The sequence below is a fragment of the Heptranchias perlo genome, chromosome 25, assembly GCF_035084215.1.
Source record: "Heptranchias perlo isolate sHepPer1 chromosome 25, sHepPer1.hap1, whole genome shotgun sequence".
Classification (NCBI taxonomy): domain Eukaryota; kingdom Metazoa; phylum Chordata; class Chondrichthyes; order Hexanchiformes; family Hexanchidae; genus Heptranchias; species Heptranchias perlo.
Window position 1 is genome coordinate 27,116,629 of NC_090349.1, and position 24,756 is coordinate 27,141,384.

Here is a 24,756-nt window from a genome sequence, read left to right on the forward strand (position 1 = left end):
AAAAATGCGCGTAGCTACCTTGAGTTGTGCGAAGTTGAATGACTTTACTTGCATTTATAGAGCACCTCATCAGATCAGTGTTTCAAAGTGCTTCACACCATGAATTACTTGTTGAAGGAAAGGGACAGTTATTATGTTGACCATCCCTGTCTTTCTCGGTCATATCAGTTATTAAACAATCAATCCAAATTTTCCAAAAGTACTTCAAACTGCCAGATAAATTTGAATGATGGTCCCTGTTCTCTCCCCTTTAAAATTGTTGGCAAAGCTGTGGTGCTCAAGATGAAGGAAAATGAGGTATTTTAAAGGATGAATGCAGTATAATCAATTATGAAGTCATTCCCTTCGGGCAAATGCTTGCAAGATTTACATGACTAAATACTTATCTTCATCTGCTGAAATTAATAATGAATGGACACCACTGTCCATTTAAATATTCTCAATGAGAATTCCTGAGATTGTACACAGCCACCTCTTACAGCATCATTTATGGGCTGTGGTGTCTAGCCTTAGGCAGCGTAGTAATGGGAGGTAATGTTTTAACCTGTAATTGTCTGTTGTTTTTGCAATTAATTGAAGTGGTTCTGACTGACTTTTTTCCTCCTACCCCTCCCCACACCCGTGCCTCTGTCTCTTATTTTCCCCCTCTGTCACTTGTGCCTGAGTTCACATGTCTGCTCAGTTTTTGCTGTTCTTGCTCTTGCAGTGAAATGCATGCAAAAGCAGTCTTTAGGAATTGTGGCTTTCTTTGCCCTATAGTAATAAATTGCTGTGGGCTTTATTTTGTTGTTGGGGGGGGGCGGGGAGGAGGTAGGTGATGGGGAATAGGACAAAGTGCAGTGCAGCCCATGATAATCCTGACTATATCTTTCACCATGTGAGCAGGAAGGAGCACTGCTATTTTATGAAGTTGCTGGAGGGGAAATCTTGGCCACACATGGAGTAATTGGGAATGGCCTTCCTGTCAAGCAAGTGCCTCAAGCTCTCCAAGTAAAATCTAGCTGCCCAGTTCATATTGGTAATGCTTAGTTTTCACCGGTGGTCCAAGCATTTTGTAATACCACATACATTATCCAATGTCACCCACTTTATTGAAGTGGAGAAGACAAAGAAGGAAGCCAGTCACTTTGTTCCCATATGAAAACAAAAACTCTAATAAAGAAGTCCAGCTTTAGTAAAAGTACTCACACAGCTTCTTTGGGTATGCCCGAGAAGGTAACATGGTCTTGGAAGAGACCCGTTGCTCTTAAGCAATTTAAAAGCTCATATTGCTGAATATTTCAGTGATTGCTGCATTGTGCTTTGGTGCCATTCAATGCTCTCAGTGCCTTGATTGATTTGGGGGGTTTGACCGAAAGTACATGCCCATATTTTGTACAATATGGTGGGAAACAACACAATTATGGTCGTATCTAAGTGCCTGAGCGGGTCGTTTAAGGAAGTCTGTTGTCCACATATATACAATGGGCTAGAAATTGCTTACCTGAGGACGCCGCTCCGTAATGGCACCCTCCCAACCGCCGGCGAATCCATCGGAGCAAGTTTGCGAATGCGCACATGCGCAGTAAAACCCTGAAATCACGAACTTACTCCGATTGGTTCACTGGCGTTTTGACAGTTATGAATTAAAGGGCCACCTACTCTACAATCAAACATAATCAGGAAACATTCGTAAACTTACCCATCTGCCCAGCTGGAACGAAGATACTTAACGCCACGAAAAGGTACGCTTGAAAATACCAGCCCTGTGCTACTTTTTAAAAGCGCGGTGACTATTGATGACTGCGAAACAACAAAAAATTAAATTTTAAAAATGTCAAATTACTCAATTTTTTGATCATTTAAAAAATTAAATTTTTTAAAAATATTAAATTCTGTAAGTTTCAGTAAATTAAATAATTTCCGTGGCTTTTTATATTGTATGTTTAAATTTTTATTTACACTAACATAGGGAATGTCACTTTAAATGAATGCGTTTTACTCGTCTGCTTGTGGGCGGGGGTTCTAGTCTCTCAGCCATTTGCTATGTGCAGCAGCCCATGCCGTTCAAAGCTGGGCTGATCTCGCGATTTATTTCAAGCCTCTCAATTCAAGCAATTCCATGCCATGGATAAGGGGTAAGTTTAAATTCGTTCATTTTATTCATAGGGGCTGCTGCGGACTTTGTTGCGCTGGTCGGAGCAAATTCCGGGCCCAATGAAGTGGGACCTTTGCTTACTTCAACAACTGTCAATTCCCATCCTTTACTATGCCGCTACCTTATTTTGTACTATCAGAAAGGAACTCTCTGGAGTTGATCTAGTGTGTCCAATTTATTACTCTACTTTATATCAGTGTTTTCAGCAGTTTTTCCCCTGATGCTTCCCTTTAGTATTAGCATATTGTGTGCATCTTCTAACTCTTAACCTATGACTTCTCAATGAGTCCTCAGTGGAAGGAATAAGTTTCGTGGCTGGCTACTGGGTCTCATTGAGAATCACTTGGGATTCAGCTGCCTTGCTATGCTGGTTCCAGAGATGGCCCTGCAGCTGCTTCTGCCAGATCCAGTGCTGTGGCGGCTGGCTGGTCCTGTCTGCTTTCAGGCACATGCACTGTCACTTGTGCTGGGGGTGGGGGGGCTGAATGGGCCAGATGTAGGTTTGCTTTGATAGATGGCAGCTTCATCTTTGCTATACAGGGCCTGCCTTCCTTTACCTCACTTCATGGAACATTACCCCAAGGACCTCATCAATAAATCTAGGAATGCACTGTGTGGAACCCTCCATCTCACTGCAGTCTTTGTCTTCAGTCACCAAAACTTAGTGCTCAGCCCTGAATGCAGCTGCTGCTACAGTACTCAAATTCCTGGCAGAGTGCAAGTGCTCACACCGGCTGCCCGCTCACCAACTTCAGGTCAGAATTGTGTACAGAAAAGTTGGTGGGACCTCACACCAGTCCCACCCCAACAAGAATTTCTACCCTGCTACCCTGCTACAAAATGTAATAAATGGGGCATGATAATCGCATTTATTTCCAGGCTCGGGGAGGACCCTAAAATAAGATAATTATTGAGGGGTGGGATGATTTAGGTGAATCTGGTTTTACCAGTCCTGATATGAACTCAATGGAGAGGGATGACTGGAACCCTGTCCTCACAAGGTACGGGAGATGGTGTTTGACTCCTGTAATGGACTATTTTGGGGTACCATGTCAGCAATGTGTTGGGTACGAAGCCACTCCCACCCCATATTCACCATGGCATTCTGGTAATGTAAAATGAGCACCATGATATTTGAATATTTTTGTTGGAGTAATTGCCACAGCAAGAGTGATGCTGCTGAATTACCTGAGAGATCGTTGCTAGGAAAGCTATTTTTATTTTTTAACAAAAACTGTTTGATGGCCTGGTTTGTAAGGTATTCTTCTATTACAATATTCATAGGTTTTCATTAGTAAAAATAGTAATGCTTAGTACCTGGAATGAAAAGATAACTGACACGACTGTCGAATGTGCACTTTAGACAGAAATGGCAGCTTAAGTAGCACTCTAGAATTACAAGTGTTAAAATGTGTGTGGTTTGAGCTATATAGTTGACTGAATGATGAGACTGACCTAGAAAAATTAAAAGTGCTCAGTTGGAAAATTGAAAGTTAATATTGTTGTAAAGGAAGTGGAGATTTGAGTTTGTGTTTGCATGGGGGTGGGGGAGCAGAAACCTCACAGAAATGAATTATGTATTCGGAAACCTACAGAAATATACTGTCAGGTTTGGTTTGGAAAAGAAGGATTGGACAGGGTTTGTTCTGCGTAGTGCTTTCAGAATTTCATTTTAGAATGTAACTTTTTTTGGGGGGTGGGGGGGAGGTTTTTTAAACATTCTCCTCTTTTCTTAAAATTTTCCTTTTTTGTGAGACAGTTATCCTGATCCAGTGAACTTGATGCAGATAGGTTTCCAGCCTTTTACTGATACTCCTGTATAGTCGTCCAGTCGGTGGGGTGACTCCCTGCATGTGTTTTCTCTCCTTCCTCATGGTGAAGCATCTGACCTCTGCTCTACAGTTTCTCACGAGAATTTTGAAAGAGCCCAACTACCAGCTGAACCCTGGACGTAGCTTTGACCGTTACCTTTTTGTAATGGAAGTTGAGTTACGTTCAGGTAACCTTGTCTGGGCAAATAACAGCAACAATTTACTTTCCCTAGCAGTCCTCACATAGAGAGAGATATTCCTGAGCACTTTTATAAGATTGTAGACAAATAGAGTGGACACTGGGCAGGAGGGAAAAGTGAAGAGTGGCTTTGGGTGCATTGAAACCACAGTCAAAGGAAAGGGTTTGTAGGAAGCTTTTGAAAGCAGGGAAGGAGGTGAGAAGACAGAGGGTTGATGGATGGAGTTGCAGAGGGTGGTGTCTTAATGGGCAAAGGAGCAGCAACCTATAGTGGATTGGAGAGCATGAGAAACGAGTAGCAATCCAATGTCAGAGGAATGGAGGGTATGCACAGGGGCAGATAGCTGGAGATCACTGAGGTCAGAACATTAGTTAGTTAATTTGTTAGAGTCTCCTGTGCCCAGTGGCACATGAAATTACCCATTTCTTCAATTGCTGTCAGTCCAGAGCAAGATATTTGATTCTGATTGGGGAATCCCCTTGCTTTGCATCCAACAGATCGTGGTTTTCCACAGGAAGTGAGGCCTTGGGAGGGACTTGAAAGTGATGATGAGGATCTTAGTCAGTTCTCTGGGACATTGTGAAGTATTGGAGCTTGGCAAAGACAGAACAATGGTGTCTGGACCGTTGTGCAGTTGAGAATCAAAACTGCAGTATTGTGGATCCATTTTAGTTTGTGGAGGGTGGAAGCAAGGAGGCTGATGAGAGTAAACCTAGATGGAAGCTTGGCTTGTGAGATCCATGTTCATTTTTTCAGAAACTGCATGGCGCTGAAGGCCAGACGTGCATCAAGACTGTAGAATGGTCGTGTAGAATGTTTACCTAACTGTTCATTGCTCCTTTGAGTGACTGGAATATGCCAGCCTTGGAGCTTCAAAGGTAGTAGTGTTCCCTGCTTCCTTTCTAATGTTCACCAATTACATGGTATGGCATGGGGTTCATAGTGGTATGGCAATCGATCATATAATTGTGAATAGCTTGGCACACACTCTACTTGTTCATTTGTTGCTTGAAAACTTTGGACTAGTGGCTGGTTACCTTCTTTTCAAGAGGGCAGCTATTAACTATCTTGGGCAAGCTGCTAGACTTGTGATGAGCAATGACTGGCAAGTCAGAGTGGCTATTCCCCTCAACCATGAACAATGATGCCAAGTTCATTCACAAAAAGGATATTGCTGACCATAAGTTTGGGATCAAGTTTTTTTTGTGCTGATGGGCAGATTCAACGTTGGATAATGTGTCCAGTGGTTTTCTCGTTTCTGCATTAGTCATTAACAAACTGCAGCTACAATTTGCTAGTCATTCATCCACTAAGCAGAGTCTTGTTAATTTAACTGCAAAGAGCAGTTGAATGAAAGCAATATTTGAAGGCTCTTTCGAACAACAGCAAGCTACTGTGAAGGTAGGTTTTGTTGTATTGGGTTGGGAGGCTAAGAAGGTTATTAAAGAAATGAAGCAGGATCAGAAAGTTGCAATTATCTTCAAGGATTCGCAATTATACAAAAAATATTCTTCTGTTTTCTAAGGTCTGTTATTTTCATGGTCAAATGGTTGCTTTGGGCTAGTGCCATTGTGTAACAAGTCCCATGAGGGCCTCTTCATGACCTGAATGGAGCGTTACACAGTTCTATCCGCATAGAGATAGAAAAAACTGGTGGAAGATGTGCAGACAGACGGCCTTAATTAACTAGTGCACTAGGAAGCAGTGAACTGCACATGCAACTTCTATTTCATTGTAGGGTGACAGGCATAGTTAGTAATCATGCTGAATTATTAAAAGCTGATCTAAGGGTTAAGATGGTAATAGTCTTGGAGATCAATATCGAGAACCATCAGTTGGCCTTGCACTGCCCTTCTAAGATGGAGTAGAGTTCTGTTTGGCATGCTTATCCTATTTTGCAGCGTGCAATTGTGCTTTCTCTACACAAGAAAACCACCAAGGAAGCATACTGGTATAAGGCACAACATTGCTTTCACTAATTTTCATAGGGCTTCTGTTGGGCTTCATGAAAAGCTGGTACTCCATTGCTTGGATTTTGTCTAAGATATATATTCCAGGTAGAAAATTATAGGCTGGGGTTGTCCAGTTTTCCCGCCAGTGCACTCTATTCAACATCTTGAACAATAGGCTAACAAGAGGTGTGGTGATGGGTGTCCTCAAGTCTGATGTTATGGCTCTGCACTGATGAAGAGGGGATCTTGAAATAATTGATTGGATGATACATGGGTTGTCTGTCCCAGTTGTGATTCTTGCTGGTTGCCAATTTTAGCTTGGACACCGATCTTCAGAACCTGAAAAGAGGCATTGGGTGCTTTTATTGAAGAAAATTAACTAAAGTGCCAATGCAAGTTAAGCTTGTGGGTATGAAGTATGTCCAAATAGTTCGCCTTTGTGGTTTGCAGGTCCAAGTACGCCACAGAAGTGTTTCTTTTGGCCCATGTGTGAAATCCAGGACCAAGCTGTGAGTTGGATTAGTGGCAAAAAGGGCCAGTAATTGCAGGGAGGGGCTGCATCCTATTCTGAGCTGCTACTCTGGAGGTTGTCAGCCTCATGGCAGGCATGTGTCGTTGCCAAAGTTGCTACCGTGAGTCTCCAGATTAAGTACTTGGTGACAAGTAAACCTCATACATGACATGGACTTTGATGTCTAGAAACACAAGGTGGCTGGCACTTTACAGTCTATCCTGCATAGATCCACACTGAAAATGGATGTCCGTTGTATGAAGCAACTCTGAGGCTTGGAATGACACCTGCTGGAAAGCATTACCTGCGGGCCAGATGTGTGAACATGTATTCATATATTCAGAGTGCGGTATCTATCTTGAATCAGTTGCAGAGAGGCAAGCAATTGCTGCTGAAGCTTTGCATCTTCAACTGATGGAATCACCGTTCGATGGGATGTAGGGAATCTCTTTTCAGAATACGAAAGGTCAAGGATCAAGCGAGGCACTGTAGTTATTTTCTAACTCTAAAAATCAGAAAGAAGTAGCTTCTCGTACAACCTTTCCAGCAAGTTGTAACTCAAGAATGAAGGAATGATCATGTCCTTTGCCTTGGGAAATAAGAAGGTTCCTCTCTTACGTCGCATGTGGTTCTCCTGAAAATCCTTCCAAGCTGTGATGTTTTATATTTTTTTCTTCTTCAGGCCTGCTACTTGCAGTAATGCCAAATTTGGGCATGTTTTCCATTCTAACAGTCCAGCAACTTGTTTATCAGTTCTTCCAGCCTTGCTTCTTATCTCTAGCAGTCAGCATGTTTATCATGTCCTGGTCTTATAGTCTAGTAAGAGCTCCAATCAGTCTTGCTGACTGTGCGTTTTTTCTGAAGCATCCTGGACAGTAAGCAAAGACCATCATACATTCTGATTTTGGCCCACCTGACAGTTCTGTGTTCTTTCCTTCATTGTTCATACCTTTAACTAGATTCTGCTCTTTTACCAAGCCCATTTGTTTAGTCTTAAAAGTAGGTACTAAAAGTCCATATCAAAAAGTCTAATGGGTGTGGTTATGTATCCATCATGTGGTCAGGAGGTTGCATTCACATTTTATGGTTTGTATTGCTCACCAGGCCTTTTGGGAGGATATCCTGGGAGCTGCTATTAACCTGATAAAACCTGCACTTATAGAAATGAACTATACTGATGTGTCAGCCTAGATTATGAGCTCTCAAGTCCTGGAGTGAGTCTTAAACCCACAGCTTTGACTCAGAGGTGACAGTGAGTCAAGTTGACACTTGGTTGTTTTGGTACTGAAAAGTATGAGTGTGTTTATTTAGATCAACTGCGTTCGTTCGTCAATGCTGTTTTCTAACGTTTCTTGTTGCATCCTACATACAGTTTTAATATTTGTTGTAAACTGAAATCCTCAGAGGAAAATGAAGCTCAGTAGTTTGAACAAATTATCCAGCTGATTCTACACTAATATTCTGTTATTACGGACAATTTAGTAGTTGACTAATTTTTAAAAATGTTCACTTTTTTATCATGTTGCATGAATCTGCTGAAGGGTTACCATTAGGAGCAGTAGCTGTAAGTAGATTTAAATTGCTACTGAAAGGGTTTCCAGTGAAGGCAATATGTTATAATGTTCTAAACCATATGCACCATTTTCAGGGCTCATCAGTTTTACATTGATTTCCAGTGAAGTGTTTAATTGCATCATGAACAGGATATAATTCAAGCCTTTCACCAAAATGTATATTGCAAAGTGATGTACAGTTCTGACAGCTGAAATTCAGAATTATTCGGGCATCATAAATTGAGACTAATTTTGAAATTTATATGTAGATGACCTACTGGAATCCCAAAGAAACAAATCCCAAATTACTAACAAATAAAATACCCACTGCAGTAATAGAATGAGGCTCATTCTACCCTCATGTTCAAGGATGGTTTGTTTATTCTTTCTACACAAGAGAAGTTAAATCCAGAAAAGAAAGGGCATGCTTTTCATCCAGTATCATTCTTCAGTTGCCTGAAGTTTTGTGGACAACTGATGTGATCCGCAGTCTCTTGAAGTCGTCTGGTAGGAGATTCGATGGGTGATGGGGAAAGTGTCGCTGGTTTTAGACTGTATATTTCTGTGCAAAATGATACAGCGTCCAAATAATAGTACTGTCTGATGGGCTTTAGCACATTGCTGTTAATTTATAGGGGTGGAAATTGTATTAGGCTTGTTTCTGGGCCTGAAATTGGGCGCCTTGCAGGGACGTGCACCTCAACCGGGAGACCTGAGGCCGGCCCGAAATTGGGCCTTGGGCCTCATCAATATTATTTGGGCGAGCTACTGGCACCTGTCCCACCTCCACAGGCAGCTCACTCATTTTTAAAAAAATGATGAATTTCGGGCCTCTTGCCTCACCTGCAGCAGCTGGAGGGAAAGGGTGGGCGGTGGGGGCAGGCAGTCAGGATTCTGTGGTCTGGGGAGCACTGCTGCCCCTCTAGGCTCCAAGGAATATTTTTTTCCAAAGCCTGTTTTAGGTTGCCGCCAGGGATGCCTGAAAATTGGCCTGGGTTGGACGTCTTTCAGGCATCTTTGGGCATGGGACATTGGTCCCCGAAATTGGCTGTTAAACTGGCACAACGAGGTCCAATTTCTACCCCATAGACTCTAAATTTAGCTTTTGCTGTGTGTTTAAAATATTTCTTAAAATGCAGCACTTTTGCCTCACAGGAGACTAACTCCTTTTATAAATCGTGTGTTTTTCTTTCTCAGGAGACATGCCGATAGACTTGCTGCAGTTTATATGTGCACTTGTCTGATTGTGATTTAGGAGCACAGTGGCAAAGCCTGTGTTCCAAACACAAGGATGCGAAGAGTATGGCTGTCATCAATTGTAATTTAGCAAAGGAAACTACTTCACCCATTCTCTAGTCTAATAGTGAACTGTTTTATTTAATTTCTTAATAAAATTAGAATCTGGCGTGTGTCTGCTGACTCACTCCTTCACAGTTTGTGCACTAAAATTGGACTCTGCTCATGTGCCTGCTGATTCACTGCTCATCCTTGTGGGCTATATTAAGTGAGATGTATAAACGGGCATTGCATAGAACCTGATTGGCTGTTGTCTGCGAACCCAATATCAGATATTAGGAAATTATGATTTTGGGTTGGAATAAAAATGTAATTATTGTTCCATGTAGAGTGCACTGTCTTCTGTTTCATTGTTTTCACCCGTCTTCCCCTGAAGTAGGCTGCAGTTGGGGTCGAGGTTCCTGGAGGTTGCCTGTTCTCTGGTACTTGACCTAAGTGGCCGTTCTTCTTGGGTAAGCCTGGATAGTGAATGCCAGCAGATTATTTATTGCTGGAGGGCATCAGAGCTGAGCCCAACCCTGTCCTCTTCATCGTCAACAACAACATGCATTTATATAGTGCCTTTAACGTAGTAAAACATCCCAAGGTTGCTTCACAGGAGCGTTATCAAACAGAATTTGACACTGAGCCACATGAGATATTAGGACAGGCGACCAAAAGCTTGGTCAAAGAGAAAAGTTTGAAGGAGCATCTTAAAGGAGGAGAGAGAGAGATGGAGCGGTTTAGGGAGGGAATTCCAGAGCTTAGAGCCTAGGCATCTGAAGGCACGGCCACCAATGGCGGAGCGAAGAAAATCAGGGACGTGCAAGAGGCCAGAATCCACCCTCTCCAGCGGGGGTCTCTAGAAAGCAATTAAGAACAGAAACCTGGCTGATACTTTCCCACTGGCAAAGGGCGCTGCAGCCAATAGTGGCACTCCAACCAGTGTCCCAGCTGAGATCACCCAACTCAGCACAGATAGGGAAGCTGGATCCTTCAGGATTGTATGGCTTACTACTATACCAGCTAATACTTTTACCCACTAAGTCAGTGGGGAAACTCACATGACCCACTGAGGTATCAGAGACAGTAGACTTCCATTTGTCTGGGCTGCCTTTAGCTCTCGGGCACAGAGTTACTAACCACTGCTCCATGAAGTTCCCTCCTGTTTGTTGTGACTTTTTAGATTTTGTGTAGCACAAAATCCACAAATGAAAACAATCCTGTGAACACAAAACTGGTGCTTTAAAAATGTTAAATATTTTATACAATACCGCTTAACTGCCATTGCTTTTTAGATGAATTACGCATTATTTTCATTGCATCCTTTAGTTAGGGGAATTTATTGGGTTCTGAATATCATTCTTCAGCTATCTAATTTTTTTACGTCCTCATTTGCAGGTGATGCTTCATTTTGGAGCACATTTCCACATTGTACTGAATTAGAAAAATAATTTTAATAAATTATTGTTAAACCTTGTTAAGATTTGCAAAATCTATCCTTGTTAGATATATAATCATTTATTTGCTTTAAAAAATCTCTTTTTCTTAATAAAGCTGGGAATGCATTTTAAATATTGATCAAATGCGCCTTTCCTGAATATTTTATTTTTGAAGAGAAACCTGACTTTACGATTCACGAGCTAGAATTTATAAGCTTGGAGTGCTTAACATTTAATGAATTTGAATGTCATTGATTTTTGAAAAATATTTTCATTATGACGGTCTTAGGCTATAAAATACCCCATAGCTAAATCTCTAGTTCAGACTTCCTGGTTCCTTTTCTGTGGGTAATAGATCAGCCCAAGCTCCAAGGGTATGCATTTTATCTCCAATGTACTTTTAATTTGCCAATTTATGTGACCTAGAGACCTGTCCTTTGAAGCAGGGGAAAGGGGTGAAATAGTGCCATTGATCTGAACACCGCTGTCACTCTGGCAAGAAAATTAAAGGTTAGCCATTAATTTCTGCTTGTGCATAACTATATGTTTAATATTGGAATGACAAAAATGTCACACCACCTGCAGAATGAAATACACAAGAATTGCTCTCATTATTTCAAAAAACATTCTTCAGCTATCTAATTTTTTTACATCCTTATCTGCAGGTAATGATTCATTTTGGAGAACATTCCCATAGGAGGGTGATCCTCTAGTACTTTCCCTAAATGGCCATTCTTCACATGTGGGGCTCGACACTGACCAGGGGGACGATCAGCTGATCTGATTCTGTCCTCATTAGATATCCACAGATGGATGGGGGGCGGGGGGTTGCGGATCGGGATACTGGAAAGCAATCCGGAGCCTTGGCTAGCATTTGTTTTATTATTCTCTTCCTCACTACTCAATCTCATTATTCACACGATAATTATGCATGAGGGAGACCATTCTGTCCATTTTTAGTTCATCCATCCAGAGTGACCCTGTAGTCCCCCATTGCAGCCTTCAGTTGGTTCTTAAGTAATTCCAGGGTTTTCTCCTCCTCTGTTCTCTCTGGGAGTCCATTCCAGGTGTTGATCTCTCTGAAGAACTTCCTGATATCAGCCCTAAGTTTGCCTTTTATTAGTTTGAAACTGTGGCCTTTTGTTCTTTTAATTACCCTTAACTATCTTGTGTACCTCTATAAGATCACCTCTCACACAGCTTCTTTCAAGGCTGAAAAGCACACGTCTCTCCTCTTTCCTCTAAATACACGTAGTGTATTTAGACTTCCAGAAGGCATTCGACAAGGTGCCACATAAAAGATTATTGCTCAAGATAAAGAATCACTGGATTGGGGGTAATATTCTGGCATGGGTGGAGGATTGGTTATCTAACAGGAAGCAGAGAGTTGGGATGAATGGTTCATTCTTGGACTGGCAACCAGTAGCCAGTGGTGTTCCGCAGGGGTCGGTGCTGGGTCCCCAACTCTTTACAATCTATATTAACGATTTGGAGGAGGGGACCGAGTGTAACATATCAAAATTTGCAGATGATACAAAGATGGGAGGGAAAGTGGAGAGTGAGGAGGACATAATAAACCTACAAGGGGATACAGACAGGCTGGGTGAGTGGGCGGAGATTTGGCAGATGCAATACAATATTGGAAAATGTGAGGTTATGCACTTTGGCAGGAAAAATCAGAGAGCAAGTTATTATCTTAATGGCGAGAAACTGGAAAGTACTGCAGTACAAAGGGATCTGGGGGTCCTAGTGTAAGAAAATCAAAAAGTTAGTATGCAGGCGCAGCAGGTGATCAAGAAGGCCAACGGAATGTTGGCATTTATTGCTAGGGGGATAGAATATAAAAACAGGGAGGTATTGCTGCAGGGAGGTATTGGTGAGACCGCACCTGGAATACTGCATACAGTTTTGGTGTCCATACTTAAGAAAAGACATACTTGCTCTCGAGGCAGTACAAAGAAGGTTCACTCAGTTAATCCTGGGGATGAGGGGGCGGACATATGAGGAGAGGTTGAGTAGATTGGGACTCTACTCATTGGAGTTCAGAAGAATGAGAGGCGATCTTATTGAAACATATAAGATTGTGAAGGGGCTTCATCGGGTGGATGTGGTGAGGATGTTCCCAAGGATGGGTGAAACTAGAACTAGGGGACATAATCTTAGAATAAGGGGCTGCTCCTTCAAAACTGAGATGAGGGGAAACTTCTTCACACAGAGGGTAGTAGGTCTGTGGAATTTGCTGCCCCAGGAAGCTGTGGAAGCTACATCATTAAATAAATTTAAAACAGAAATAGACAGTTTCCTTGAAGTAAAGGGAATTAGGAGTTACGGGGAGCGGGCAGGAAATTGGACATGAATTTAGATTTGAGGTTAGGATCAGACTCGAAGGGCCGATTGGCCTACTCCTGCTCCTATTTCTTATGTTCTTATGTTCCTCATAACTCAGATGTCTAACACTAGGGATCAGCATTGTGACTTTCCAATGCACTGCTTCCAATGCTTGAATGTATTCCTTGTGTCTTGGCGACCAGAACTGAACACAGTTCTCAAGGTGTGGTTTGACCAGAGCGCTGTACAGTTTGATCATGGCTTCCTCTGACTTGTATTCTGCTGGTTTAGCTAGTTCAACATCCTGCCGGCTTTGTTTGTTACTTATCTGCATTTGTTGGATATGTTAAGTCTACCTCAACTCCCAGCTCCTTTTCATTGAGTTACATCGAAACTACAGGACAGAAACAGGCCTTTCAGTGCAACTGGTCTATGCCAGCATTTATGCTCCATATGAACCTCCTCTCTCCCTACTTCATCTAACCTGATCAGGATATCCTTCTATTCCTTTCTCCCTCATGTGCTTGTCTAGTTTCCCGTTAAATTCATCTATGCTATTTGCCTCAACTACTCCCTGAGGTAGTGTGTTCCACATTCTTACCACCCTTTTGGGTAAAGAAGTTTCTCCTGAATTCCCTATTGGATTTATCAGCAACTATTTTATATTTATGTCCTCTGGTTTTGGACTCCCCGACAAGTGGAAACATTTTCTCTACATCTACCCTATCAAATCCTATCATTATCTTAAGACCTCTATCAGGTCATCCCTCTTTTTTTTAAAAAGAGAAAAGAGCCCCAGCCTGTTCAGTTTTTCCTGATAAGGATATCCTATCAGTTCTGGTATCATCCTTGTGAATCTTTTTTGCACCCTCTCCAATGTCTCTATATCCTTTCCATAAATATGGAGACCAGAACTGTGCACAATACTCAAAATGTGGTCGAACCAAGGTTCTATTAAAGTTTAACATAACTTAATTTCTTTTCAATTTTCTCTCTAGAAATGAACCCTAGTGCCAGATTTGTCTTTTTTTTTATGGCCTTATTAACCTGCATCGCTACTTTTACTGATTTGTGTATCTGTACCCTTAGATCCCTTTGCCCCTCTATCCCGTTTAGACTCTTATTATCCAAGCCTTATTCTTCCTACCAAAATGCACCACCACACACATATTTATTTTGAAATTCATTTTCCAATTACACACCAAGTCTGCATGTTTAGTAATGTACTCTTGCATTTTGATGCATTCTTCCTTTTGTATTAACTACATCCCCAACAATTTGGTGTCGTGCTCAAATTTTGAAATTGTATTTCTGATTCCCGAATCCAAATCGTTGATGTAAATTGTGAACAATAGTGGTTTCAGCACTGATCCCTGTGGAACTCCACTTCCCACCTTTTGCCAGTCTGAGTAGCTACCCTTAACCCCTACTCTATGATTTCTGTTTTGTAGCCAGCTTGCTACCCTTTCTGCTACCTGTCCCTTGACTACACGTGCTCTGACCTTAGCCATGAGTCTACAATGCGGTACCTTAACGATGGCCTTTTGAAAATCCAAATATATTACATCTACTGCATTATCCTTGCCTACTCTTTCTGCTACTAATTCAAAGAATTCAGTAAGGTTGGTCAAGCATGATTTTCCCTTCTGAAATTCATGCTGACTATTCTTATATTTTCGTTCTCTAGATGTCTTTCTATTACATTCCATTACCTTTCCTACCATCGCCATTAAGCTAACTGGTCTATAGTTCCCTGGACTTGTTCTGTCTCCCATTTTAAATATAGGAATAACATTAGCTATCCGCCAGTCCTCTGACACTATTCCCTCCTCTAGTGAATATTGGTATATATGTAATAGTGCCTCTGCTGTGCCCTCCCTAACTTCTTTTAATATTCGCAGATACAATCCATCCGGACCAGTGGTCTTATCCTCCCTAAGTTTGATTAGTTTATCAATTATCTCCCCTCTTTCTATCTTAAATGTTTGAATAGCTTTTTTGACCTCTTCTAATGTCCTGCCCACCTTGTTGGTGTCCCTGGTAATTACGGAGGCAAAGTAACTATTCAATATTTCTGCCATTTTGCTGTCATTACCTGTGAGTTTATCTTGTGCATCCCTTAGTGGCCCTATCCTTACCCTGATTTTTCTTATCTATGTGTCTGTATATTCCTTAATAATTTAATCTTGTAGTTCCTCTTTGCTTTCCTACTTGTTTTTTTGTCTTCTTTCCTAACCTCTCAGTATTCCCTTTTGTCATCCTCCTTTATTGCCTAAATACTTAGTGTATGCTTTTTTCAATTTAGTTTCAATTTTATCCATATCTCTTTATTCATCTATGGTGTTTCATTATTGGCTGGTTTGTTCTTGCTTTTTAGAGGAATATATTTCTCCTGAACTCTCTTGATCACTGTTTTAAATATTATCCATTGTTGTTCTATTGCTTGGTCTGTCCAGATTTTTTTCCAGTTTACCTGCCCTGGTTCCATTCTCATCCCCTCAAAATTAGCTTTTTTCCAATCCATTACTTTAGTCTTTGTCTTATTCATGTCTTTCTCAATCATTATTTTAAACCTTGTTATGATCGCTATTGCCTAGATGTTCCCCTACGCTTACTTCTCTTCTCTTATCTGTTCTGGTTCATTTCCCATTACTAGATCCAGCAGTGATTCCTCTCTTGTTGGGCTTCTTACATACTGGGTAAGAAAGGAGTCATGTACGCACTGTAAAAACTCCATTCCCTTTTTTCCTTTCCCTACCTCTTCTTGCCAGTTTATTTGGGGGTTGTTGAAATCTCCCATGACTCTTGTTTGATGTTTTTTACTCATTTCATAGATTTGTTAACATATTTCATCCTCTACTTTCCTTCCACTATTAGGTGGGGGTCTGTAGAATATACCTATTAACGTGATCGATCCCTTCTTATTCTTTGTCTCAATCCACGGATTCTGTTTCTATTTTAATGTTACTTCCCTTTTTTCTATTGCCATTCCATTTTCAACTTTTACTCTTCTTTGGTGTGATCTTCTGTGTTTGTGATTTCAATATTGTAAGGAGCAACTGACTTATCATTTGGGATTTTCTAACAAGTGAAATTAGTAATCCTGGTAACCGATCAAATGAAAATGCACAATACAGGATATGAGTTCTGCTCTTGAAGATTACTATAACTTACTGCCTTAAAAGAAGGCACTGTCTGTATTTTCTGTATATAATCATTTCTTTCTGTTCTTTCTAAATTTAGCTGCACTCAAGAACAACAGAACTCATCAAAACACTAGCAAAACAATTGTTTGGCTGGTGATTAAGTTATACATAAGGTACTATTTAGCAGGGAATTTGACAGTAGATGCAAGTAGTACTTCAGTGCTATTAAATGACTGCCATTTTATAGTCTGTTTATAATGACTAATGCCTTTGAATAAGAACTGGAAACATTTAGCTAATGACTCATAGTAACATAGTAATGTTTTGAGCAGGAAGAAGACTGTTGTTCCATCCATTGGCCCTTCCAAAGCATCAGGTTTCTTACTGTGATTCTACAATTTATAACCCTGAATCCTAATTACAAAGGTGAATTCACCCAGTCCTTTATTACAATTTGCAATTGTATTCTATTCCACTACTTCTGATAATCAATTGCACATTTTTATCACATTCCTATTGAAAAATTGTTGACTAAATTTCTTATTTCTTTTTGGCTTTAAGCTGTGTTACTTCACCCTCAAATCCAGCTAATCAAAATGGAAGTCTTTGTTACAATACTTGAGGTAAATAGAAAATGATGAAGGTGCATGGAGAATAGTTGCACTGATGCATAAGCGCATTGCTATATAACAGAAATTCTTTTGCTCCATCACTCCTCTCTCTCTCTCCCCCTCCCCGCCCCAAATTTCATTTATGTAGCTCCCTTTGGAATTGAAGAGGATGAATAAGCTACAGAAATCTTCATCGCTTTGATGCCTTAGCATGTATTTGCATATTCAACGGGAAACGTGCTCACAGCAGAGGAAAGTGGCCTACTTTGCCATTTCCTTCCAGAGCTGAGGCACTTTGTTATAATAAAGGATCCCGCCGTCTAACTTTGACAAACAAGAGCAGCAAAAGCTTTGCCCCAATGTTGTTGTTTGTTTTGATTGTGGCTGGTGGGAACACGTGATCACATGATTAGCAGCCAGGGTATCTTAACCTGGGGGCGAGGAAGGTAAGGTGCATTTTAGTGCCATACTATCTCCTGAGAATTTTTTAATTAAATGTTGTAATTGCAGTAATCTTGTTTATATGAGCAAGTACATTTTTTTTTAACCTTCATTTTTCTTTGTATCCGCTTTAAGTGTAATGCTTCCTGTTGTTTCCACTTTAGTTGTATCTGAATAACCTACACGTTTGTATTTTGGGGGATTTTTTTTTTTGCTCATCAAGGAGGAGGATTTAGTTTTGGGAAATGGAATTTTTTTCTAATTTTAGCACTTTATCCACAAGAAATGCTTCCAGCTCTGGTACAGCATAGGCTAGGTATAGAGTGAAGCTTCCTGTACTCTGTCTCAACAATGTGCCTTAATCCCAACCTTGGTACAGTATCGACTAATGGGCAAGTGTAGGTTTTATGCAATTTCCCACATTAGCCATTCTTGTGAACTTTCTGAATAAGTTGCCAATAATTTTTACTAAATTTTGGGTTAATTTTGTGATGTGGATCCATGCCTAATAGGAATTGGGTTGAAACTGCCAAAGGTAATTTCATAGAGACCTTTATAGCCACAGAGAGGAGACTTTTGTAGGTCTCAAATGTGAAAAGACTATAATAACTTGCTGCAGCAGACAGTCCCCATGTTCATGAATAAAATGTTGAAATTGCTATTGTTTTTTCAACACACAGACCAGCAAAATAACAATATATCAACCTGGTTGTTCTGACATTTTGTGATATTTTCCTTCTGTCTCCTCTGCCAAGAATGCACACTACTCCAGCATTATCCTGGAGAGCAAAGACAACCTCCAGTTTCTTCACTACCAACTGTCTCTTTGAAGCCCTCTCCCCTGCTTCCTCCACCTCCACCTTTAAGAATAAGTGCACTGAGCTTGTCAGTTTTTTTTGTCACTAGGGTTGAGATCAACTATTCAGCTGCCTCTGCCCTAGCTCTGAATCAGCATCGCTCCATAGTTTCTCCCACCTCCCATAATTCCGTCACTGAGCTCATCTCATCCATAAGATCCAACTCCTCAGGAGTTGCCGGCTTGTGCGTTGAATGCTGATTCGCTGTATAACTGAGAACTGCTCCTGTTTCTGGCTGGGGCAGAGATCACATCGTACAAAAGGTAGGTATCCTGTAATATAAGTCAGGGTCAATGAGATCTCCTGGACCAGTTTCGACCGGCTCAAGGAGTTGGAGATTTCTTTTCCCCTCAAATTGGGCGGGGTTTTTACCTGTTTTTTTGCCTCTCCCAGGAGATTACATGGGGTAAAGTTTAACCCCGAAGAAAGGGTGGGTTGGGGACGGTTGGACAGTAAAAATACTCCGTTTTCTGAATGGGACCGCATCCTGGCTCCAACGCGCCTGCTTCCGGGTTTGACTCAGACGCGTTTGGATGCGCGTGCACACTTCTGACACCTGGAAGTCCGGTTGGCACTTCAAGCCAGAGGAACGATATTTAAAGAACCAATTTAGGTCTTTAAAATATTTAATCCTATTAACTTTTTGTGTATTGAGTTACACAAACCATTTTAACTTCTCCTGAACGCACCTCCCATGGCCTCTGAAACACGCCATGGAAACCCACGTTTGGACCTTGAAACCAGTGATTGACGCATGTGAAGAAAAGGTGAGTTTTTTGCAGCAGGGCCATCGGCTCTCTCAATCTAAACACAAAGAACTCCCAGCCAAAGGTTTGTCTGAGATTTCTTTGTTGACACTCAGAATTCTTGTGCTCAGACATATTTACCTACAGTGGATTTATTCAGCAGTACATCTGAGGAGGAGGCACATCACCATCCGTGGCAGGCACTGGGATGCATTTCTGGGAGTTGTAGTTCCACAAGGTCCTGCAGAAGAGCAGAGAGGGGACCAACGGAGGGGCCAACGTCGCAGGAGGCACTTCCCATTTGAGAGGGTGTACAGGCAGAGGCTGAGCTTCCGGGACCTCTCTGAGGAGCAGTGCCTACACAGGCTGAGATTGCGTTGGCAAGTGGTCGCAGGCATTTGCACATTCCTTCGTGCCGAGCTTAGCCTGGTGACTACGCATTGCCCATCGCACTCAAAGTCACCACTGCCCTCAATTTCTTCACCTCCGGATCCTTCCAGGGCGCCGCCGGTGACATCACCAGGGTCTATCTGTCGTCTGCACATAAGTGTATAAGACAGGCCACGGATGGCTTGTTTGCCACGTAGCAATCGAAGGACCTGCACATGAGCCAGGACTGATCATCAACTGAAAGGGATATCACTCCATCAATGCGCAGCTGATTTTTGACCGCCGGAAGAGGTTTCTACAGGTGTGTGCCAAGTTCTCTGGCAGCTGCCATGATTCCTTCGTTTTGCGTGAGACCAAAATCCTGGGCCTTTTCCACACACAAGACCGATTTAAAGGCTGGCTCCTTGGAGACCAGGGATACCCCCTGCAAATGTGGCTCATGACACCTGTGAGAAACTCCACCAACGAGGCACAGCAGCGGTACAATGACAGTCACGTCACCACCAGGACTGTCATTGAACAAGCCATAGGAATGCTGAAGATGCGTTTCAGGTGCCTGGATCGATGTGGGTGAGCCCTTCAGTACTTACCAGCAAGGTTGTGCAGAATAATAGTCGTGTGTTACGTCCTGCACAACATCGCGCAACAGAAGGGTGGAGGAGCTCCAATGTGTTCATGAAGCATCCACATCTGCGGGCAACATTGAAGACTATGAGGAGGAGGACGATGAAGATGGGCAACCCATCGGCAAAGCAGTGGCACATGTGGCTGCTCGTGATACCAGGGAGTCACTCATATCTAATAGGTTCTCATGAGATCTGCAAAATGAGGATAGTGAACTACTCAGACCGCCTGGTACAACCACCACCAGCCATGCCCCCCACCCCCCCCCTCCAACCCTGCTTGCACAAAACAGTCCTTCAACAAGTCTACACCCATTGTAAACGTGCCCAATGGATCGCATCAAGACTTGGCATTCATGATGAAGCACATGGAAGGGTGCTTTCACAAAAGGGACCCAAGAATGGTGGTGACAATTATAATATTTAATTTGCATGTAAGGAAAACAAATATAAATGAAAAACATGACATTGCATCAGACACCCTTGTGCATACCCTTGGTGATTACAAAACCTTCGCCTTCCTCGTCCTACCGCTTCCATGTGGTGCATCCCCTGTACCTTCAGCAGAGGTAATGGCAGGTTGCTCAGGTCCCTGCCTGCTGAGATGCTCTCGGCCTATGCCCTTTGGGTTTTGAAGCCCGTGAGGTCCCTGCTCCACCTGTGCAGGGGCAGACTGCCATCGGGAGAGGAGGCATCTTTGCAGGTACTGGTTGGGGGGGGGGGGGGGGTGCAACGGGTGAGATGGTGGAGCACTTTGAGTGGAGTCCCCACTTCTGTGTCCCCTTTCGCCAGCATTCCTCTCCTGGGCCAGGGCCACATTACTCCAACCACTCTGCTGGACAACAGCTTGGAGCACATGTGTGACGTGTTCTAAGGCCATGGCTAAATCATAGAATCATAGAAAATATATGGTACAAAAGGAGGCCATTCGGTGATGAAAGTGATCTCTGCACTCCTTGCACATCCCCGATTTTCATCGCTCCACCATTGGCGGCCATGCCTTCAACTGCTTAGGCCCTAAGCTCTGGAATTCCCTCCCTAAACCTCTGCCTCTCCTCCTTTAAGACAATCCTTAAAACCTATCTCTTTGACCAAGCTGTCCTAATATCTCCTTATGTGGCTCGGTGTCATCTTGGGATGTTTTACTATGTTACATGCATCATTGTTGAATAAAGCTGTTTGTGAGAGTTGGGTGGTGAAACAAACGTGCAGAGAAATGTCCAGGGAAGATGATGAGTGACAGTCACGTTTGTGCATCTTACTCTCTTCCTGCTGATGCAAACTCCTCTTCAGCCCACCCTCCCCCTTCATTATCCACTCGGGTACCGTCAGCACTTAAAAGTACTTTTTGTCTGTGATTAATTGACTCTGCAGGTAAGGGAGCGGAGGGAATTTCATATTGTATATTTAGTCTAAAACAAAATTATGTAGATATTGAATAATGGAAATCCGGTTCCGATTGATCTCAGTATCCTTAATAGACAATTAAATTTGCAAGTTCTTTTATTAGTTTCAAATTCAAAATCATTGGCTCTCATGGAAAATATGGTTCTACTTTCAGAAATACTTTGGTGTCCAAATTTGCTTGCAACGTGATTTAGATTTTCTTTTACAAAGCTTTGAGTCAAGATATAGATAAATAATGTTTTATTTTTAACATCGTTGGCATAGATAGAGTACAGCAAAAACTGGTATTGGTTAAATATACAGAAATCAATGGTGTGACATTGACAGCATAACTCAAGATCCTGGCGGACAAGGGAGTTTTGTAGTCCAGTGTTATGAGTGGATTATTATGTGTATTCATATAAATTGGTTTGATTTTTGTGTTGCCACTATAACATTAATAAAGACAAGTATTACTTTTTACAGTTTCAAAATAAGAAATAATGCTGTGTATTGGCCACAGAAAGTAGATGGATTTCTGGTTGTACACTAACCTCATTGGCTGGATATTCCGACTATTCAGTAGGTAGTTTTTCAAGGTTGTGTTGCGGTATGTGCTAAGTTACTGGTAGCTGATTTGAGATGTGATAAATTTAGCATCAAGGTGTAATGAAAAATCTTGGTTTGTAGGTTGTGTACATGACCATTAAATTGAGTGGCCTCAAGCTATGTCTGATGTTCATGGTCTCGGTTCACTTCCATGACGCCAAAAAAAAGGTCCTGAACAAAAAAAATTAACTACTTCAAATAAACCAACAGCTGTCTGACTTTATGTGTGATATAATGTTTAATAGGCATAGATTCTGTGACAAGAAGCTATAAAAACAAGAATGGGCCACTTGATCCTTTGCCAAAATGAGTCTTAATGATGCACATTTGTTGTTCAGGGGGTTTTAAACAGAGTAATCCAATACCAACCTCTTCTATATGGGACCCTTAACAGTTCCCAGCTGGTTAAAGTGTTAAATTGCCATATTGCTTCCCACGTTGTGGGGCCTGAGTTGTAACTTCACTCAGTTGGGAATCACTACATTAGTTCTGACAGCAGACGTTAATATTCTGTCAGTAAGAATTTGACAATGTCACTATTTTGGAGGTTTCTGTCGTTCACAAACGCGGCAAAGCAGTAAGTGACCACCAGTAGTTCAGAGGTATAATGCATGTCGATCAATAGGCTAAACCCAATAAAGGACTGAATTTAAACTGCACTCTAAAATGTTAATGGAAGTCAGGCAATCTATAGTTAAATTATAGATTGAATATCTCAATTTAAATAGCTATACAGAATTCTTGCACCTCTCATTCATTCTCATAAGGCAATTTTACTTCTGTCATGATTTTGGGAGAGCTGTACCAAACCTACTTCTGTACATTGTTCTCCCATGTTTATGAACTGTGCTTTGCCTTGCGCTCTCATGTCTGTTTGGAGGCCTAGTCTTCAGCACATACAAAGTAGGTAGGATTTTTTTTAAAACAATTTTCAATTCAAAAAAGAATATCCAGGTCATAAGCCTGTGAACAGATGCTGAGCTAGTTTTGTGTGTCATTGTGCTTGCTTCATAATGTTAATTTGCATCATGACCTAAGTATTGCTAATGCACTGACCCATGTCAGCACATTTATAAGGCCGATCAGGAACTCCAAAAACCAGTGGCGGATAGGAACACCCAGAAATAATGGGTCTCCACTGCTCTCGATTTAACATAGGTTTCCTTTTGGCAGGATTGTTGACTGAGCATGACCTGCAGATCAGAAGTTGACGATACTACTGCCACGTAAAAGTGTCTTTAGTTCTTGGTGAAATTACATGTAAATTTTATTGTTTTAAACAATAGTTCAATTACAGTTATATTATAACAAATCTACACTAATGTCTCTGTTCTTACAAAGTGCACAGAGCAAATACAGTAGTAGAATGATATTTTCCCAGTGTGCTACACTTTAATAAAGAAAGAACTTGCATATATATAACTTTAACTAACCTGGAAAATCAATCTACAAAAAGAACTGGTGAGGACTTTTTGTCAAGGGCCCCCTTAAAGAGACTCCTTGTCTGATGACCTGGCAACTGACTCCTGACCCTAGTGTCTGACTCCTCAAGCAACAAATGAACACCTCAAAATCTGCAATTGTTAGCATTTCATTTAAACACAGAATAAACCTTGTAATCATTGTAACATTTAAGTAAAAATCTGAATACCTTCTTCAGGAACCAACTGAATTCATGGTCCATTCCAACGAAATACTCACCAAGTTGCCCAGGATTTGAAAAGGCTGTAGAAAAAGAGAACTGAATCCTTAGTTTCCTAGAGAAAATGAAGGAATTCCCTCAAATATATCCACCATTGGACAAACTCCAGATGTGGGAAGGGATCTTAGCAATAGCAGTATTGGACGAGGAAACTATTTCCATTGACTGTAAAATAAAGCTCAGTATATTCAGCTGTATACATAGCAAGTGAGCATGACATGATCAGTGTTCATTCTGCTGCCTTCTGAATGAATCTCTGTACTAAGGTTGTAGCTGGGCTGCTGTCATGTTTTCGGAATAAAGTGGTAAAATTTTGCTTTGAACTTCTTTACTTTTAAATGCTTTGCCACAGGGAGTGGTTCAGGCAGAGACCTTTGCATCTTTTAAGAGAAAAATGATTAAATATCTGAAGCAGAAGCAATGCAGGCCGGTTTTGGTTTTGCTTTAGCAAAGAGATGGCACCGACACGATGGGTTGAATGGCCTACTTCAGTGCTGCAAACTTCTATTGTGCTATGTTTTAAGAAGTTTACTTTTCTAACATAAAGAAAGACTTGCATTTATATAATGCCTCTCACAACTTCAGGATGTCCGAAAGTGCATTACAGCAAATTAAGTATTTGGTAGTCACTGTTGTAATGTAGGAAATGCAGCAGCCAATTTGCTCACAGTAAGGGCCCACAAACAGTAATGTGATAATGACCAGATAATCTGTTCTTTTTAGTGATGTTGGTTGAGGGATAAATATTGGCCAGGACGCCGGGGAGAATTCTTCAAAATAACACCATGGGATCTTTTACGTCCATTGAGAGGGCAGACAGGGCCTCGGTAACGTCTCATCCAAAAGATGGCACCTCTGACAGTACCGCACTGGAATGTCAGTCTAGATTTTTGTGCTCAAGTCTCTGGAGTGAGACTTGAACCCACAACCTTCTGACTCAGAGGCAAGAATGCTACTACTGAGTCATGGCTGACACCTGAACAATTCAGCCTTAACTATGGGTGCTCTCAGCTGAAAGTCATTAAAGAAATGACTT

At 41.5% G+C, this 24,756-nt stretch overlaps 1 protein-coding gene across 2 annotated transcripts in view; it reads left to right on the plus strand.

Annotated features, from left to right (window-relative positions):
* The window catches only part of cux2b (cut-like homeobox 2b), a 220,943-nt gene that overhangs the window by 64,602 nt on the left and 131,585 nt on the right, over positions 1-24,756 (plus strand). The gene's annotated exons all lie outside the window — the stretch shown is intronic.